The following is a 20462-nucleotide window of genomic DNA, read 5'->3' as shown; positions in this document are numbered from 1 at the left end:
AGGATTGGCTGATACCTTGCCCATCAGAGGATTCTGTTGAATTGTGAGCCCAGGGAAGTCCTAAGGGTCTTCTTTATTCTGGCTCAGTGTTTCAGATTCTGAAATAAATTGTTCTGAAAACAACTTCCTCCAGGTATCTCCCACTTACTGTGACCAGGTCCTAAACTCTGGGAGCCGAGTGTGTGTGTGGGTGTGTGCAAGCGTGTGTTTGCGTGTGTGTGTATCAGTGAATGTGGTCATTTCCGTGCGCACAGAGATGGGTGAGGCAGCTGTTCCTTCCAGGAGGGCGGGGGGAGGCAGTGGGACCGGGAGGGACAGCACACGGCTCCATTCTCAGGAACCCCCATGCCCTTCACACTCCCCCGCACTCCTCGTCCTCCACCAAGTAGGGGCTTAAGCAGACCTAGTGTGAGTGCAGTGCTGCTGGGGATGCTGTTCCTGCTGGTATGGAGGTGACAGTCCAGGAGGACCAGGCCTCTTGTTAATCACTCAGGGAGACACATCTCAGTCTCCTGCTGGTGGACTCTAGGGTCAGCCTGCAGGTACAGTGCCCAGATTGTTCCACTTCCCTCACAATCTGAAATCTGCAAGAGCTCCCCCACCCCGGTGCTGGCCTTTGCTCTGGGCATTGAGACACATCAGTCTTCTGCGGGGTCTCAGATTTCAGGTGTGGGCTTGTGTTCAGGGATCCAATGGTACCACAATTGGCACCATTAGAAGCAAGCCTCCTGCTCATCGGGGTGAAGGGCTCTGCCTGAGTGAGAGACACACACAGTGACACACAGGCCGCATGTGTGTTTGCCTGGGGGTTTCAGACACTGTCCCGGTCCTGCCCACTCCCCACTCTGTAGCTGACCTTTGCTGGGGGGCAGACTGGAATCACGGGGGAGGCGGCAGTCCCGGGAGCAGCCTCAACCAACCATTGCTGGGACTTTTCCCTCAATGGTGGAAAAGTCTCTTCTGTTCCTCACTCCTTGGGGGGCCCACTCCCAGATGTGGCCCCCCTCCCTGAGGTCCCCAGCTGGGTGGAACCCCTGTCCCCACTTCAATGACCTGTCCATTGACTTGTCCTCTTCTGACTTCGAGTACTCCCCTGTCTCAGTTCTCTACTCTGCTGCTGGTGCTTCGAAGGAATCGCCTCCCAGAGCACCTGCTTCCTCTTGAGTGCTGGCCTGAGCTCTGCTTCAGGGCCAACCTGCAACAACACACAGAGCCCCGTGTGTCAGAGGGACAGCGGGCGGGACCGCGCAGAGCACGTGCTCTGTAATCAGTCAGGCTCGTCTGTTCTTGGGGAGCAGGTGGGGCTGATTTTAGGCAGGTTAGAGGAACCCATGCTTCTCACTCTACGTCACCCCAGGTTGAGGCAGGAAACCTCACAGAGGAAACCCAGGGACTGTGTCGTGTGTCTGCCACAGCATACAAGACTGCAAGAGCTACTTGTTAAAATTTCAGGATTTGCCAAGCTGGTCACTAAATTCTTGATCGCTATAAATCAGCCTTGGTGGAAGAATTTACAGCATGGAAATCAGCAAATGCTACACATCAGGCCCCTCACAGCTGGTCCATCACTGTCCAACCTGAGACAGTGCTCACTCATGAGGATGATATGGGTTGTGGTGCTGTCATCTGTTTGCAGTTGTCTCCCAGGATTGCTGATCCTGCTTCAGGAGGGTGGGACATGGATGCTGATGGCTCTCAGGTGCCGTATTCCACAGCTTCACAGCCTCCCAAGGAGAAGCCTGGGGGTTTTGTCCCCTCTGCCCCCATTCTGTGGCTGGTGACTGACTATGAGGGGACATCAGAGCCCAGCCCCGGCCTCAGTCAGTCCTAAAGCGGGGGTGTAATTCTGGTTCCTGGGCTTTTCTAGGTGAGGCTGAAGCTGGGCTAAGGGGGATCACCTCTCTGCTCAGCTCCTTCCTCTGCCCAATCCTGCTCTCCTCCCCCTCCTCCTGACCACACCCCTCAATGAATCACATGACTCTGAATTCCCAGCTCAGGCCCTGCTCCTAGAGAACCGACCTAGGATGGCGGTGGAGCTATGCAAAGCCTGGTCAGGTTATCCCAGGTGGTTCAGGTGTGGGGCCTACGTGGAGCGGAGAGAGAGGAGGCGCGGAGGTGTACAGGGTAGGGGTGCAGGAGAGGAGTTGGGGCGGCGCAGCGCTGGCAGCCAAGGGGCCCTGAGGAGTTTACAGAGTGCTCAGAATAGCACAGGAGGCCGAGAGCCCAGGGAGATGACTCCTAGTGGTTTCCCAGTGTTTGTGCAGATGTGGAGGCCACGGACCTCAGTGGGGGCGGCCTCAGAGATTTGGGGGCACAGAAGCCCCACGCAGTGAGGGCAGGAGAAGCAAGAGGTGAGGAAGAGGGGAGGCCATGAGTGGGGACACATAGGGGCTTCTCCTTCCGCCAGACCCCCGCTGTGCCAGAGAGGGACACTGGGCTGTTATCAGGCAAGGTCCTTGTTGATGTGGCCCTTGACCCCCACTTCTGAGGTCTCTGGAGTCATTTTCGGGTCCCCTATATGTGACAGGGCACTTCACTTTGTCATGAATAGGGCAGAGAAAGAGAATGCTGAGGAGTATGGACATCTGAAAGCCATTGCTCCTCTGCCTGTGTGGCCCTAGGCAGAAGAAGAGATCTTTCTGGGCCTCTGTCTATCTGTAATTGGGACCCACGTAGCCTAATTTGAGGGGCTGGTCAATGGCTTAGCTCGAGAAACAAGGTCAAGTACAACATAGCGGTTGAATCTGAGGCGGAGGCTGATAGAGTCTAGGAGACCATAGTGAGTCTGGGTCCATCTCAGGGCACAGACCCGGCTCGTGTGTCGGAGCAGGGACCCAGAGAGACACTTGGAATCCCCATCAGAGCAGCAGGAGGGAAATACATGTCATTCGGTCCTGAGCGAGCAGAACTGGCCCGTCTGCACGAGCCTGTTCCGTCTGGTCCTTACTAGTCAGCAGCTGACACAGTGGGGGGCCTCCAGGCTGCTCTGCTCCGACTGAGGGATGCCCGTGCCAGTCACATGCCAAGAGTCCTGTTCCCCAGCCCCATGGACTCTCTAGCTTCAGCCTGAGAGTGGGGCTCCCTTGTGTCCCATTCGCACCCCCTGTTCTCCTGTGTGTCACTCTGCCCCTGTGCCTACCCAGCCAGAGCAGCGAAGGATGCTGACAGGGGAGACAGGAGTACACTGGGACTTTCAGGGCCCTGGCACTTCTATCTTCCTGGGCCTCTGCATTCACAAAATACTCTTAAAACTTGCAATATACAACTGCATTGATATAAACATGAACAAAACCCAAGCTGCTTTTCATGTTATATATTCATCAATAGGTCAGTGTTTGCATCTGTGATTTTAAACAATTAAAAGTAAAACTTTCTGTGCATCCCTAGATGTCTCAGGGGCTAGGAACGCTACCTAGTGTGCTGACCGATAAGTGGGTCCTGGCAGGTGACAATCCTGTAGGTGCCCAGACAAGGCTGCAGACACTAAATGCCTTCTGCTGTCTTTTCCAGGATGACTTCACCTCGTGGTTCTCTTTCAGCTCCTAGTTTCAGCTGAAGTGGTCCATGGGAAAGAGGAAGCTGACCCTGAGCAGAGGGTCCTGACAGTCACCCTTGACCCAAATCCCTGCCTTCACAGCACCGTGCCTGCCATCGCAGGTCCCTGCAGAGGGCAGGGGGCAGGGGCTGAATCCTTCCCCTTGTCCCTGTGAGAGGGACAGGTGGTGGGTCATTGAGGGGCATGACTCCATGTCCCCAGTCTGCCATTTTTTGAGTAGGAGGTCCTTGATGGAATGACGTAGCCCATGGGTCTCATTCTCCTCATCAACTGGGCAGTCAGAGAGCTGGTTGATATTCCCCAATATTTGGGGCACTATTTCAGACAGTGGTCCACTTTCATTTCCTTGGTGTCTCATGGATAGGAAGGATGTCTGGGGAGAGAAAAGGGCTGATGTCCATGGAGGATCATGGCTTACTCCCTGAGTTTATCGGGGTAATGGGTGCATGAGTGTTCCTCAAGAACCAGATGTGGAGTCAGGGGCTAACCTGCCTGGGCACTAGGGCTGTGCGGTCTTTCCTGAGAAGACCTCTGCTCTGACAGGCTGTGAAGACAAACCAGGGAAGTCAGATGCTGGAGGCAAGGACAGCACACCCCCATCCAGGGAGTTGCAGTCTGAAGTCCTGAAAGGGGACACTCCATGGACCCAGGGAAGGATATGCAAGGGGAGTTTACTCCAAAGTCTGAAGAAACGCAAAGGTGCAGAGGCAGGAGAGCAGAGCGAAGATTTCAGGGGGACCTGACACCCAGTAACCGTGGGTATTGCTGCCTATTTTCTACTGTTATCACCTTCTTTTCCAACTCTGACTTGGGAAAATGATACAGGTTGACGAAGATGCCACTGGGGCAACACCTGGACTGTAACACCAGGTTGCACAGAAGCCCCTCTCTCCTTCCTTCTCCAAGGCTGAGTGTGCAACCAGTGCATCTGTCCAGGCTGTCACATTCTGAGGTGCCCCATCCGATTGCCCGGAGTCCCATAGATCAAAGAAAGCCAAGAGGTAACCCAGGCTTTCGATCACAGGGCCATTCCATGGGAGACTGAATTAGAATTGGCATCATGGTCTCTAGGCCGCTCTAACATATTGGCTCATTCATTTTCCCAGCTGGGCCCCTTCCTCGTCCCACACCGGCCACTCCATTCTGGTGTCTCAACCTGAGCCCTGGAGAGTGAGTACGTTGGGGACAAGTCAGAAGAGACTACATGAGACTGTGGGAGCCGACATGGTAAGTTGCTGTTTCTCTGGTTCGATTTCAGCCTGATTCTCAGGAGGTCACAGTGAGGAGGCAGAGAGGGTGTAGGACACAGCCTGGTCCCTCCGTCTCCTGGAGGACTCAACCCTCCTGAGCAACCCTGCCCATGAAAGTCCCCATGGGGCCCAGGAGATGCCAAGATATTGTCAGGGAGATGGAGAAACCACTACTTCACCTTCCACAGGGGGCAGACCTCACCCACTGCCCAGCAATCCCCTGAGGCAAGAGCGGGGCCTGAGGCAAGTCCAGCTCACACCCTGGCCGGGGGCAGGGATGGGGCAGGTGGGGAAGGCTCCTGCTTGAGCAATTGCATCAGGCCCAGGCTGAGCATAAAGGAGGGTCCTGTGGGCTGGGACGAGGCAGACTCGGGGACCATGGAAACCCAGAGGGCCAGCCTCTCCCTGCGCCGCTGGTCACTGTGGCTACTGCTGCTGGGACTAGCGGTGCCTTGGGCCAGTGCCCAGGCCCTGAGCTATAGGGAGGCGGTGCTTCGAGCTGTGGATCGCCTCAATGAGCAGTCCTCAGACCCCAATCTCTACCGCCTCCTGGAGCTGGACCTGCCGCCCAAGGCTGTGAGTCGGGGAGGGGCTGGGGAGGGAGGCGTCTCCCGCCAGGCTTGGCCACACTGTCCTTCCCTTTGCTCGCGCTGTACCTCCTGTCAGGAAGGCACCTCTCCCTCTAAGTGGGATCCCATCTCTCACAGAAATCCTCCCAGAGCTGGGTCCCCTCCCATTGAGAGCCTTCTGCCTGGCATCTCTGCTGTGGGAACAGAGCCCTGACAGCCCGCTCAGGCTCCAGGGACTCCTGGGGGCTCCAGGGATACGCTGGGGTCACTGGCTCGGGGATGTGACTTCCCTGCTTCCAGTCCCCTGTGCACCCCATTGTCTCCCAATTAGGGAAGGGCTGTGCTCAGCCTGGATGTTCCAGTGACTAGGTCTTTCCCTCCAGGTATCCTCTGACTTCCCTCACCCCTCTAAAGGGGAGCTGCCCCTCAGGAGAGCGGGTCTGAGGTCCCCTCCTGCTCCCTGTGTGCCTTGGAGCCCAGGACCAGGCTGTGTCCTCCTCCCCTCTGCACCCAGCCCCCAGCCCAGGGCCAGGCACATGGGAGGGGTTGTCAAGTGGGATGTCCTGCTGGGGACAGGGAGACAGGTCATCAAGGAAGCATCAGCCTGAGCCAGTCTCCCCACTTTGATCCTTGAGCAGGACCAGGACCCAGATGCCCCAAAGCCTGTGAGCTTCACGGTGAAGGAGACCGTGTGTCCCAGGAGGACACAGCAGCCACCTGAGCAGTGTGCCTTCAAGAAGAATGGGGTGAGGCTGGGGGCACTGGCGGATGCCTCCCAAGGACCTGAATAGGAGTGTCCAAAAGAAGCCTTGCAGCCCCTGGGGTGAGGCTGGGTGGTTGTGGTTCAGGGCTTCCAGTCTGACCTGGAGTCTCCCCTTCTAGCTGGTGAAACACTTTGGGGACAGTCACTCTGGACCAGTCCAAGGACCAACAGGACATCACCTGTGATAAGGTTAATGACTCCTTCTGGGCTGTAGGGGCTGCTTGTAGGAGTGGGGTGTGGAACATCTTTTGGACCAATTCCCTTCTGTGCCATCACTTTAAGGGGGGAAATTCCTCCTCCCCTGGCTCCCCCTCACCAGAGCCCCAGGTCTCCAGGCTGGGCTCTGGTATCCCTTATAGCAGTGGTTCTCTCAGTGTCCTCCCCACTTGGAAACTAGAGAAAACGGCTGATTCTCTGGCCCCAGTGAGATCTACCCAATTAGTTGGAGGTGGGTGCCAGCAATTCTTATTTTAAGGCTTCCTGGGCATCCTGACTACTTGAACGACACTGACTAGAGTAATGGACTTTCTGCCCCTGCTCCCATCCAGCTTTGCTGGGATGGGCTTGTGCCCCTGGGAAGGCCCTTATCATCTCTGGAACCAGTGTCCTCATCTGTGCGTGGGTGAGGTGATATGCTCCTAATGTCACAGGCAGAGGTGAACTGGGGACCCAAGTTTCCTGGAGTCCACCTGGAAAGTGGTTCAGTGTAGAGAGAAGGGCCTTGTGATTGTGGCCCAGTTAGTACAAGAAAACTTTCTTTTGATCCACAGGCCCGGAGATCTCGCCCGCTACCCTTTCTATCGCCGAGGATACCACGGCAGAGTTTCCCTCCGCCAAATTTCCCTCCGCCAAATTTCCCTCCTCCTGAGTTTCCTCCACCAAATTTCCCTCCGCCAAATTTCCCTCCTCCTCGGTTTCCTCCGCCAAATTTCCCTCCGCCAAATTTCCCTCCTCCTGAGTTTCCTCTGCAAAATTTCCCCCCACCCATCTAATTACCCCTGCCAAATTTGCATTCCCATTCAGCCCTCCAAGATTTGCTACAAGAAGGTGAAAGATTTACAGATAACTCGTGTATAAGGGCATTTAGCGAATCAGAAGCCCGGGGAGACTCCTAAGGGTCTGCTTTGCCCTGGGTCAGGATTTGAAGAATAAATTCCTGTGAAAACACTTTGCTCCAGGCTTCAGTTTTACTTTTCTCCCCTCCTCCGACTTACCAGGACCAAGTACTTAACTGTGGCAGGCCGTGGGCGCTCGCGCCTGCGTGCGTGTGTGCATGTGCGTGCGTGTTTTCATGAGGTGGGAAGCCCATGAGAAAGACGGTAAGACCCCCAGGTAGGGGCACTACCCTCCTGCCAGCACAATTCAGTTCCCTGGCCCAGTGGAATTATCTCGCTTTTTGAACTATGAAATGGCTTACTTCTAGGAACGGAACTTACCCGTTAGATTCCACTGGTTCTCTGAGCTAACTCCTGATTGATCCATTTCTCTCATTCCTGATTGGTCATTTCTCTCCCTCCTGATTGGTCCATTTCTACAAAGCTTGTTCCTAATTAGTCAACTTTTGTTATACCGTATTCGCATATGATGTTGCAAAGTGTAAACTGGCAGCCTATAAAAGCCTGTGTAAACCTACAGACGGGGTCCAGAGCTTGGAGCGTTAACTCCTTTGGGCCCACTGGTGTGATAAACCTGAGTTCTCCAACTCTCGTGTGCTGTTTGGTCTCTTGCCCAGATCCAGGTTGCTGTCACAACTGAGATGTAACACCGAGCTGTAACACTTTTCCTGCAACATTTCTGGAGGCCCCAGCAAGATTCCAACCATGCCAGCCCATTGAGTGGCCGCGGTGGCGGAGCAACCGCCTGGAGTTCGGGAACTCTGAAAGCAAACGAGGAGGCGCACCACCCAACAGTATCACGGGTCCTCCTTTGCAGAGGTGATCCAGTCCTCTGGATGGCTGTGCCCCAATGGGACTCACTAGAGGGACAGACCAACTCACCAAACAACACGACCGAGCAAGGTAGGAGCCCTGGGAAACATCCATATTTAGGTAGGGTATTCAGATTCTGTAAAAGTGAACAAAAGAGGAGACTGATCACCTCCTCCAGGCTACCCATCTGATGGTATTCTGAATAGGGAGATCAGGTTATGCTCCCCGTGTGATGGTACTCTGGACAGGGAGATCAGGTTAGATTAGGTTAGATTAGGGACACCCCGGTGATAGGGAGGGAAATGTGCAAGTAATCTGTGTTTGTGTGTGTGTGTGTGTGTGTGTGAGAGAGAGAGAGAGAGAATGTGTGTGCGGCCTGAAAAACATGCAATCAGGTTCGAGTTTGTAGCTCCATGGCATTCTGCTGCGGAGTTCGAGTGAGTCCCAACCTGCAGTTCCGTGGTGACCTCATATGGCTCGTGGTGGTATCCGCCCCTCGCTGTATCGATGGAAGTCAGCGGCTTATATTGACCCGCCAAAGCTAAGAGGCACCTTCGTCCTCATGAGGGGAGCGGCCAGGCGGACTCAGCAAAAACCCTCCCTTTGTCTCGTTTGCGACACTGGCACGGGGTGGCTACACAGGGAGGGAAAGTGACGTAGAACAGCCTATGAGTAAATGACCCCTGTGCCCTCGGGAACTAAGACGAGATTATTTTTAAAAGTTTCAGACACGACCTTGTCACCAGTCCCCCAGAATATCCTGTCGCAGTTAATAAACCAGGCTCAATACTACCTTTCTGTCTAAAATTAAGACCACAAGACCTGAGCTAGAGGGACCCACCCCAGGACTGGCTGGAACCCTCCTTTGAGGTCCTCCTTTTTGGTCCATTTATTCTGCCACCAGCCAGCCATCCTGGCCTCATATTTTGTCAATTCAGGCTATAGAAAACACTTTATGCAGGGACCCCCCCAGAGCTCATCCAGGCCCTGGGGAGTCTCAGGGTTACTTGCCTAACGTGGAACCCTGACTCACTGGCAGCACTTGCAGCCAAGCAGATAGGTATTCGGCCCAGTGAGGCAGCGAGGTTTTTGAGAACTCCACAGTTTTGAGGGGTGGAAAAAACAGAGATACTGGGGTCACAGTCCTCGGTGCCAGGAGCAGACCCACACCTATAGGCCATAAAGTCTGTCAACTAATAATAATGGGAGCCTCAAAATCAAAGCTGACAGTTCTGGACTGCATGATTAAAAATTTCAAAAAGAGTTTCTCAGGAAACTATAGAATTAAAATGACACCAGAAAAATTGTGCATGTTGTGGGAGTCAGAGTGGCCCGCCTTTGGATGGGATGGCCCCCGGAAGGCACACTCGACCTGCCAGCTGGCGGGGCCATATACTGGATAATCACCACGCCCCCAGGGCACCGCGACCAAATCCCATATATTGACTCTTGGCTAACGATCACCCAAACCTTGCCTCCATGGGTCCAGGTCTATGTGAATGATCAAGGACAATATAAGATCCTCGTGGTCCCGACGTTAAAGATGAAAAGGAAGGACACAACGAGGCCAGTCCTTCGTGGGAACCCTGAAGGACTGCCAATGCTACCGCTGCCATATGTTCCTCCTGCTTCTGCGGCTCCACCACAGCTGCCTCTCCAGACGGTCCACCGCCGCCTGTACCACCACGGTGGCCCTGGGCTCTGGGCCGGGAGCCCAAGGGGTGGAAACTCCATTCGGCCCTGCAGGCCGCCCAGCCAGTGGCTACCCTCCGGATGCCTCTCTGGGCGACACAGGGACCCCAACAAGTTAATGATGATGGCTCCGTGCAGCCCAGCCACTCCATCCTGTACTACCAGCCTGTCAGTACAACGGATCTCCTGAACTGGCGACACCACACTCCGCCACATTCAGAAAAACCCCAGGCCATGATTGACCTCCTAGAGTTCATCTTCCAGACCCACCAGCTGACTTGGGATGACGTTCAGCAGCTGCTCCTGACACTCTTCAATACTAAAGAAAGAAAGCAGATCATAACAGAAACTAGAAAATGGCTACAAGAGCAGGCCCCAGAGGGAACTCTGGATGCGGAGGAATGGGCCTGGAACGCAGCCCCAGACGCAAGACCAGAATGGAACTCTAACTCCCAAGCCGAACGGGAGGCTCTGCGGACATATCCGAGAGCCCTCCTACATGGGTTGCGAGCCGGGCCAAAGAAACCAACCAACACGTCTAAGATCACCATAATCCAAAAGCCAGACAAGCCCCCCATGGGCATCTATGGGAGACAATTTGGGAGCCCACAGAGATGTCATTCATCCGCTGTAAAGGACACCAAAAGAGGAAATGACCCCATAAACAGAAGAAACCAACTAGCAGATCAGGCTACGCAAAGAGCGGCAAGTCGATCATGCCATGCCAGAGATCTTGGGGCCATCTCAAAGGTTCGACTGGCACCCAAACTGCTGCCAACATCTGCAGCATACAGCCAAGAGGAAAACTCACGGGCCAAAACTAGAGGAGCCAGCGGAAAGGAAGGATGGTGGGTGATGCCTGACAAACGGATGTATATACCTGAACGATTAGCCCACCAGGTGGTCCTTCAGCAACATGAGCTCACCCATCTGGGAAAGAATGCCTTAGAGGCCCTGCTGGAACGGTACTGACTGATCCCTCGGCTTCCATCCCTCTGTGCCTCAGTCTCACAGTGCTGCCCCGTATGTGCTCAAACAATGCACACCAGGGGTCAGCTGGACCAAGAGAAATCCAGTGGTGTGGCCAGGCTCCTTTTAAAGATATGGAAATGGGTTTCTCAGAAATGGGGCCCAGCAGCGGATACAACTACTTGCTGGCTGTTATCTGCACCTTTTCAGGATGGGTAGAAGCATACCCAGCACGGACTGAGGAAACAAGAGAAGTAATAAAGGGCTTACTCACAGACATTATTCCCAGATTCGGGTTGCCATTAACCGTAGGGTCAGACAATGGACCCGCATTCATGGTGGAAATAGTACAACAAGTGGCAAAAACACTAAACGTCCGCCGGAATGTACATGAGGCCTACAGGCCCCAGAGTTCAGGCAGGATAGAGCGCATGCGCCGGACCCTAAAACAGGATATAACAAAGCTCAGTTGAGAGACTCAACTACCTTGGACCGACACCCCTCCCATGGCTCTCCAGTGGGTACTCTATGCCCCTTGGTCCAAGATGGGATCCTCCCCTTTTGAAATCCTACATGGGAAACCCCCTCCCCTAATGATACTGGGAGAAAAACTTAGAGACGTGGGAAGCTTAGAACTTCATAAGCAAATGCAGGGCCTCGAAAAAACTATGCAGAAAGTCCATAGGTGGGTAACTGACAGGATCCCAGTCTCACGGGGAACAATGTTAAACCCATATGAGCCTGGAGATCAAGTCTGGGTAAAAGATTGGGAGAAGGAGCCCCTCGAACCCACTTGAAGAAGCCTCTACCCAGTTTTGTTAACCATTCCAACAGCTCTTAAAGTTGCAGGTATCACCCCGTGGATTCATCACACCAGAGTAAAGAGGGACGCGCCACTGCGAGACGAGGACGCCTGGAGAATCAACCAGGGCCTCGAGGAGCCACTTGAAATGAGGACCAGAGACACCCGCCTCACCTGCCAGAGAGCTTGCTCTAGCCACACCCAGAAGCTGGCTAGTGAACGCACGGCAGAAGCCCGAGGCACCACCGATCAAGACATAAAGTGAACTGCCGCCCCGACTTTATTTGAGTAATGAGTATTGCTATATTGCTAGCTGTAGGACTGATAGTCACTGCACTCCAGGATTGCAACATAGGCCAGAATCTAATACTAGCTGTACCCTATCTCTCTACAACAGGAAGCCTAATGGTCCGTCAGTGTCTGTTGTAGGAACCATACCTCTCTGTTTAAAACAAACAAAAAAAGAAACCTCAGTCCCTCCTGGTACTTGTAAAAATAGTTGCTAACATATCTGTTTCAATGATGGGGGTTCCAAAGGGACCCGTTCACCGATTTGCACTTGGCAGGGACCTTCTTCCACCCCCAAAATCCCCGGCCCACACGCTCAGGGCTCTTCCATAGACCTGGTAAGGACTGGGGAAAAAAATAGACATAGGCCCACGCCTTATAACCGGAACCCTCAGTTAAGTCCCTTATTAGGCGAGGTCCATTACCATATTAATACTACTAACCCACAACTAGCAAGTGATCGCTGGCTCTGCCTGCGGCCTGGTCCCCTGCACCATGTAGCCAGCCTGATGGTCTCTCAGATCTAATCAAGTTTAATGGTCAGCCTGGGTAGTCCCCAGACTCCGCAGATGTAAGCCCTAAGTCAGTTAATGTATGATTGGCCCATACAGCTCTTGACTGCATCTACAACCCAGGGACAAAACATTCAACGAGAAATCTAGCCACTGCCCAGTGTGCCCAAACCCATAACTGCACAGCTGTTTATGGTTGTATGTCTGTCAAACCCTGGTGCACACTGAGCCCAGGAACCTTTTTTGTATGCGGGACACACACCTAGCGGTGCCTGCCAGCCAGTTGGACAGGTAGTAGCACATTGGCCTTCCTTACCCCTCAGATGGACATAATACCTAATAACCAGAGGCTTCCCATACCCCTGATGGCCCATACTCAATCAAAAAGGGCCATCCCACTGATACCACTACTCACTCGGTGGGAATAGCAACTGGAGTAGGCACAGGTACAGGAGGAATAGCCTCATCATCCTACTATTACCAGCACTTACCTGCTGAGGTCACTGAAGGCTCAAAACAAGTGGCTGAGTCCTTAATGTCTCTACAAAACCAGTTGGACTCCCTAGCAGCAGTAGTCCTACAGAACAGGAGGGGTTTAGACTTGCTCACTACCGAAAAGGGGGGACTCTGTCTCTTCCTAAATGAGAAATGCTGTTTCTGTGTAAATCAATTAGGAATTGTCAGAAATATGGTCCAACAACTACGAGATCGAGCTGAATGCAGAAACTAGGAATTAGCAAATTCCTGGGCACAATGGAACAACCTCTGGAGTTGGGCCTCCTTGCTCCTCCCCATCCTTATGATTCTTCTAGCACTGCTGTTTGGTCCCTGCATCGTTAAACTCGTTACCCATTTCATTAGCTCACGAATAGAGTCACTAAGGCTACAGCTACTAGTTACTCAGTATAGGCCTCTGGACCAGGAAGAGCCCAGTGATGAATCATGGGCACCACTCTAAAGGGTGATGCTCAGTACATATATTAGAGAGCATCGAAAGTGGAGAATGGCTGGACCCCCAGGCAGGGCCACTACTCTCGTGCCAGCACCATCCGGTTCCCTGGCCCAGTGGCTATACCTCACTTTTTGCCTCTGAAACAGCTTACTTCTAGGAAAGTGGAACTTACCATTAGATTCTGCTGATTCCCTAAGCTAACTCTTGATTGATCCATTTGTAGTGCTTCATTTGCATGAAGCTCACTCCTGATTGATTATTTCTCTCACTCCTGATTAGTCCATTTCCCTCAATCCTGATTGGTTATTTCTCTCACTCCTGATTAGTCCATTTCCCTCACTCCTGATTGGTTATTTCTCTCACTCCTGATTAGTCCACTTCTACAAAGCTTGTTCCTAATTAGTCAACTTTTGTTATACCTTATTTGCATATGATGTTGCAAAGTGTAAACTGACAATCTATAAAAGCCTGTGTAAATCTACAGACGGGGTCCAGAGCTTGGAGTGTTAACTCCACTGGGCCCGCTGGCGTAATAAACCTGAGTTCTCCAACTCTCCGAGTGCTTCTTGGTCTCTTGCCCGGATCCAGATTCCTTTCACAACTGACCTGTAACACTGAGCTGTAACACATTTTTCTGTAACACCACCACGTCCATCCCAACCTCTCAGGCCCCTCCGAGCCTCTGCTCTTCTCCCATCTCTGCACCTGATCCCTCTGCTTGCCGTGACCTTTCACCTTATGAAATCTGTGACTCCAAGCAGACATGGCACTTCCTCTCAGGGCTCCCACAGCCTCAGGAGGTCCATTCTGACTTGACGTCAGTGACTCCCTGCCCAGGACCCTGGCTGAGACACCAGCCTGAAGTGGCGAGCATGGGAGGAGAAGAGAACCCAGCTGGGAGAATGAATAAGCCAATGAGAAAGAGGAATCCAGAGACCATGAAGTTAATTCTAATCTCGTCTCCCATGGAATGGCTCTGTGTCTGGAGGTGTAGTTCTTGTTCTTGGTTGGCCTGTGGGTCACTGGGAGATTGGATGGGGCACCTCGGAAGCTGACAGCCTGGACAGATGGTGCTGATTGCACACTCAACCTTGGAGAAGGAAGGAGAGAGGGGTTTCTGGGCAATCTGGCATCACAGTTCAGTTGTTGCCCCAGTAGCCTCTTGGTCAAGCTGTATCCTTTGCCTAAGTCAGAGGAGGAAAAGGAGGTGATTACAAGGAGAAAGTCACTACTTACCCACGGTGACTAGATATCAGGTCCCCCTGAAATCCTCCCTGTGCTTTCCTGCCTCTGCACCTTTGTGTTTCCTAAACCTTAGGACTGAGGTTCCCTTCCCCATCCTTCCACGGGGACAGGTGGCTGATTAAGGAAGAGGTCTGATAAAAGAGTCAACCCAGAGAAAGAAGTTGGGAATGAAGGACCCAGAATTGCCCCATAAACAGCAGCTATTACTATGAACAGGGCAGAAACCTGCCTCCAAGTGCTCATTGGGTCCTTAGGCTCTAGAGTCCAGCAGTCTAATCATTGGTCGGCTTCTCACCAGCTGTGAGTTCCTTGGGAAAATTCTGCCCTGGTAGGAACTCTCAGCAGCAATGAGCTGCATTGATTCCTGTACTATGTCCTTGACCAGCCGCATGAGCTGTGTACTTTCTGAGGACAAATTTACAGAGAGGAAAATGGAGGCACAGGGAGGTTGGGAGCCTCTTGCCGCAAAGTAAATAGCAAGCGAGTGGCAGGGCTACGGCCGGATGTTGGCCACTGGCTTCAGTGTCTGTTGTGTAGGCAGTGGAAAGAGCGCTGGCCTCGGAGTCCAGCCCCAGCCCTGCCACTTCCACCTCTGAGGCCTCACTAATCCCCTTCTCCCGTGTTCTGCTGGAGCCTGGTCACCCCTTCTGAACAATGGGAGTTGCAACAGTCAGCACTGATACGTGCCTGTATGAGCGTGTGTTTAGAACTCTTATTTTTTTTTATACAGAAGACTTCAGTGAACCGGTAAACCAGGGTCGTGAGTATTGTACTTCACAGACTATTGAAACCTCCACTATCTGAAACTCCTGAAGCAGCTCCTTGGAGCCCTTCTTGCCATGACTGTATTTGGGGGGCCAGGGGCAGGGCCAGCGTCATGACTGTGTCACCAGTGCAGTCACACAGGCCCCCTGTGCACAGGAGGCCCTATACTTGGTTTAATGCTCTGTTCTTGAGGTCTTGAAATACTCCATACTATTTGAGCAAGGGGTCCTGCAATTTCAATTTGCTAATTATGTAGCCAGTTCTGGCCACTGGTGATGCCACACTTCCCACAACACATGCAGGAGGCGCTAGAAGCTGATTTCCCTGTGTACTTGCCTAAAAATCCTTGAGACCTTGCCCGCAGCCTTGAGCAAGCAGAGGGCAGGGGAGGGCCCAGGAAGGGAAGGAAGAGAGCGGGAACACAAGGCAGAAGCAGACCCCAGAGCAGCCCTTGGGTGCCCAGAGTGCTGTTGGACTGAAGCCCAGAGTTAGAACTGAGTCTCCAAAAGCAATGGGCTGCAGGAGAGATGCAGGGCTGGCCAGGGTTGGGGGTGGTGGGGTCAGAGAGCGGGGACCAGGGAGCTAGTCTGAGAGAGAGGGAGGCCCCAGATGGGGCCATGGGAAACTCCACACACGAGCCAGAGCTCTGGATCCTGCCATCAACCCTGACTTGGTCAAGACCTCCTCCCAAGGCCACACCCCAACCCTGCCCTGGACCTGAGTTTCCTCCCTGCCCAAAGGAGACTGGGGGAAACCCTGGCCGCCCTGCTGACAAGAGTGCTGTGAGCTCAGAGGAGGTGGATGCTTGGGTGTCCTTTGTGCCCTGAAGGACCACATGCACAGGCCGCATCCTTGGACTCAGGTGGCCAGTCCTTGGAAAGAAACACACTTCAGTGAGGTTTCTCATGGCACACAGGTGACCGTCATGGCAGGACCTCCTTCCGCCATGGAGGGACCCCCCTGCTTCACCAGCTGCACGGACAGCAGGGGATCAGGCTGGTCTCCTCTTCATATCTTGAGTTTCACACCAACGCAGCATGGCTCCCAGCAGCCCCAGCTCTACCCTCCACAGTCCCTGCCACCCACCAGCCTTCCCAGTCTCCATCCCCCTCCAGCCTGCAATCTCAGCTCCCCAGACTCTTCCCTTGTTTGTTGTTTTAATCCGAGCTCCGTTTCACAAAGGGAAGAAACTCCTAGGGAGGGAGGTTTTGCTGGAGACATGATCAGTGGTTCTCAGCTGGTGTGGAGTGGTCAGAAATGTGCCTTTAAAATCTCCTAAATTTCTTTTTAGAAATAAGCAAAAGCAGGTGAGACCTGGATCTGCTGAGTTGGACCTGGGATCCATCTGAGTGGTGGGACGGGGAAAATGAAATCTGTGGAAATTATATTCTGATCTCCAGTTTGTCCCTCCCCCAGGAGTTGGTCCCTTCTCAAGTCACTTTACAAAGTGCATGGTAGATGTCAGAGCTTCTGGAGGGGCTGTTTCTACCTTCCCTAGGCAGCACGAAAAGACTGATTGATCTACACTAAGAACAAGCCAGGCTGTGGGGAAGGACCACAGAGCCACCTGGGGAGATGGAGGGGGTGTGCGCCTCGTGTGAGGTGCCCTGTCTGACTCCGTCCTCCTGGAATTTAATGTCTGGATAGGCTTGACCTGCCTCCTGCCTGAAGCACACGGCCTCCAGGAGGCTGACCTGAGATCCTGGGCTTTGCAGGTCCTTGTCCTGGTAGAGGGGTGGGAAGGAGGTGCCCTCTGTGATGTACTTGAGGCATCCAGATCCTCAAAGGGGAGAGAATACCCTCTTAGGCTCTGGAAACCAGCCTGGCTTCTCTGCACCCGTGTCCCCAGTAAAAACCCACTCACAGGAATGGTACCCATGCCCACCCGTCTGCCCCACATCTGGGGCTGGGAGCCTGGTCTCTTCTGCAAAGCTGGGCATCCTCCCACTCAGCCTGCACCCTGGCCCAGCTCAACGTGTCATCCTGCTGGGACCAGTTGGTTGGATGTTTGCCGTCCTAGTTGATGGTGAGATCGAGCCTGGGCCTGGCTCAAGCTGATGTCTGTGGCCAGGGAGGTGGGTTCAGCTCAAGCCAGACTCTGGAACAACAGCAGCAGCAGCAGCAGCAGCAGCAGCAGCAGCAGCAGCAGCAGCAGCAGCAGCACAGCCCCGGATGCCCGCCGAGTCTCCTGGCTGCAGTGTGGCGGGTGCAGCCTCTGCTTGGTCTCCTGTCCTCCCAGGGTGGAGTAGGGCTGCCCTCCTGCCGGCTGCCTCCTTCTCCAAGCCCCAGGCCTGGGACATCCCAGCCTGGCTGAGGGGTTTCCAGGATGACTTACCCTCGTGGTTCTCCCCAGCTCCTCACTTCACGTGAAGTGGTCAGTGGGAATGAGGAAGCTGACCCTGCGTGGAGGGTCCTGATACTTACCCCCGGCCCAAGTCCCCACCCTCACAGGGCCCTGGGGAGGGCAGGGGTGAGCCCAATCCCTCCCCTTGTGCCCGTGAGAGGGACAGCATGGCGGGTCAGTGGGAGGCATCGGGTCCATGTCTTGAATTTGCCATTTTCCGGGCAGAGACTCCTTGTTTGAGTGATTTACTTGGGTCTCATTTTCTCCATCCACTGGCCAACTCAGAGAGCTGGCAGGTGTTTCCCACAGTTGTAGGAAGGGCAGACTGGGGTCCAGCTTTCATTCCCCTGGAGTCTCGTGGACAGAAAGGCTGAAAGGGAGGAGCAAAGGAGCAGTGGCCATGGAGGACCAGTGCTCACTCCTGGAGGTTGCTGGGGTGACGGGTGCATGAGGATTTCTCAAGGACCAGATGTGGAGTCAGGGGTCAACCCTCCAGGAGACAAGAGCTGTGGGGTCTTTCCAGAGAAGACCTCCACTCTGATAGATGTGATGAGAAACCAGGAAAGCCAGACGCTGGAGGCAGGGACGGCACACCCCCATCCAGGGAGTTGCACCCTGAGAACCTGGCAGGGGACACTGCAAGGACGCAAGGAAGGATCGGGAAGGGGACTTCAGTATGAAGTCTGAGCAAATGCAAAGGTGCAGAGGAGGAAAGCACAGGGAGGATTTCAGGGGGACCTGGTACCCGGGCACTGTGGGTATTGCTAGGTATTTTCTCCTTTAATCACCTCCTTTCCCTCCTCTGACTTGGGAAAAGGACACAGCTTGACCAACAGGCCACTCTGGCAACACCCAGACTGTGACACCAGGTTGCCCAGAAGTCCCTCTCTCGTTCCTTCTCCAAGGCTGATTACCTAAGTAGCAGCATCCACCACAGCTGTCACTTTCTGAGGGGCTCCGCCCACTTTCTGAGGGACTCGCTCCACGAGTCCCATAGGCCAACCAAGTCCCTGAAATATCCCAGTCCTCACAGCCACAGGGTCATTTCATGGCCTCTAGATGCCTTTATCATTTTGACTTATTCTCCCAGCTGTGCTCTCTCTCCTTCCAGCTTGGCCACCCCAGCCTAGAGTATCAACCAGACCCCTGACTGGCTGTCAAATCAGAAGAGACTTCCTGAGGCCGTGGGAGCCAAGAGAAGGAGGTCGTTGTGTGGTTGGAGGTTAGATAAGGTTAGGAAGGTCACGGCAAACAGAGGGATCAGGTGCGGAGATGTGAGAAGAGCGGAGACTTCAGGGGCCTGAGAGGTTGGGATGGATATGGTGGCCTGACACAGGGTCCTGCAGGGCTGGGGCTGCGGTCCATGGGGACATCCACATCTAGACCCTGACACAGATGTCTAAGGAAGGAGATGAAATGGCCAAGTCAAAGGTTTGATGGACCCTGGACAATGACAGGGAACATGGACTGTGGTGTGCGTGGAGCCTGGAGCCAGAGACGGTGGAGTCTGGAGGTTGTGGCTACACTTCAGAGGAGAAGGGGGTGTTGTAGGACAGGACAGGGGTGACAGGGGGACAGGGAGTGCCCTCAGAGGAAGAAGGAGCAGGTGGGGGCTCCCAGGCTCTCAGCGCAGGGCTCCTGTGGGGGCTACCAGCCAACAGCTCCAGACAGCCGTATGCGGACAGCCAGGTGTGTTCACGGGAGTCTTGACTCAGAGACACAGACCAGTGATGTGTGTCCCTGATAACTGCTATTTGGAGAAGGGATGTGCCCAGGAATGTGTGAGGACTGGGAGGAGAAGCAGCTCAGATGCACCTGTGGAAGCCCTGCGTATTATGAGGAGGGTCCTGGAAGGAGTCAGAACAGGAGCTGCCAGGGAGGTGGGAGGGGACCGAGAAAAGCAGAATTGGGGGAGAAAGGGAAAGAGGGCTGGCTGTTCAGGAGGGCTGAGGGATCCCCAGCACCTGTGAAGATAAGGAGAAAGCTTCAGCACTGGCCACTGGATCCAATGAGGCATGGCCAGACTGCAGTGGCCTTGAAAGTGAGGGAGGGCAAAGAAATGGAGTGAGTAGTGTAAGAGACTTTCCTGAGGCTGGGCTTGGAGAAGTGCCAGGGCAATAGGTCAGGCCTGGTATGGGCTAGAGATGGGACATTTTAGACTGAGAAAGGCAGGGGAGAGGGGACTGATGGGGACTGATGGCAATGGCTGAGGGCTGGGTCCACAGAACAGGATGGTGTGGCCTTGAAGTATCCCTCGGGAGTGGGTGAGTGGGACGGGCACTAGATGGGGGTGGTGCTGTTATCAGTTCATCAGATGATAGCTGAATACCTAGTGGGTTCCAGGAGGGCCTAAGGCTGGAGGTTTAGTAGTGAATAAAAATCACATGGGAGGGGCTGTTGAGGGGGCTGTACTGCTTAGGGGCAGGGAGACAGATCAGACAAGGAAGCACTCTTTCACCCTGATTCTGAGGAGGTCACAGTGAGGAGGCAGAGAGGGTGTAGGACACAGCCTGGTCCCTCCGTCTCCTGGAGGACTCAACCCTCCTGAGCAACCCTGCCCATGACACTCCCCATGGGGCCCAGGAGAGGCCAAGAATTTTCAGGGAGATGGAGAAACCATTTCTTCACCTTCCACAGGGGGCAGACCTCACCCACCGCCCAGCAATCCCCTGAGGCAAGAGCGGGGCCTGAGGCAACTCCAGCTCACACCCTGGCCGGGGACAGGGATGGGGCAGGTGGGGAAGGCTCCTGCTTGAGCAATTGCATCAGGCCCAGGCTGAGCATAAAGGAGGGTCCTGTGGGCTGGGACGAGGCAGACTCGGGGACC

The 20462-nt window shown here is 54.1% G+C and overlaps 1 pseudogene; it reads left to right on the top strand.

Moving 5' to 3' along the window:
• Window positions 1–5184: 5184 nt before the first annotated feature.
• On the top strand, window positions 5185–7150 carry LOC140686568 (protegrin-2-like; annotated as a pseudogene).
• The last annotated feature ends 13312 nt before the right edge of the window (window positions 7151–20462 follow it).

The sequence above is a fragment of the Vicugna pacos genome, chromosome 17 (assembly GCF_048564905.1).
Source record: "Vicugna pacos chromosome 17, VicPac4, whole genome shotgun sequence".
NCBI classification, from domain to species: Eukaryota; Metazoa; Chordata; class Mammalia; order Artiodactyla; family Camelidae; genus Vicugna; species Vicugna pacos.
The sequence above is the reverse complement of the archived record's forward strand: the minus strand, read 5'-3'. Positions and strand labels throughout refer to the sequence as shown.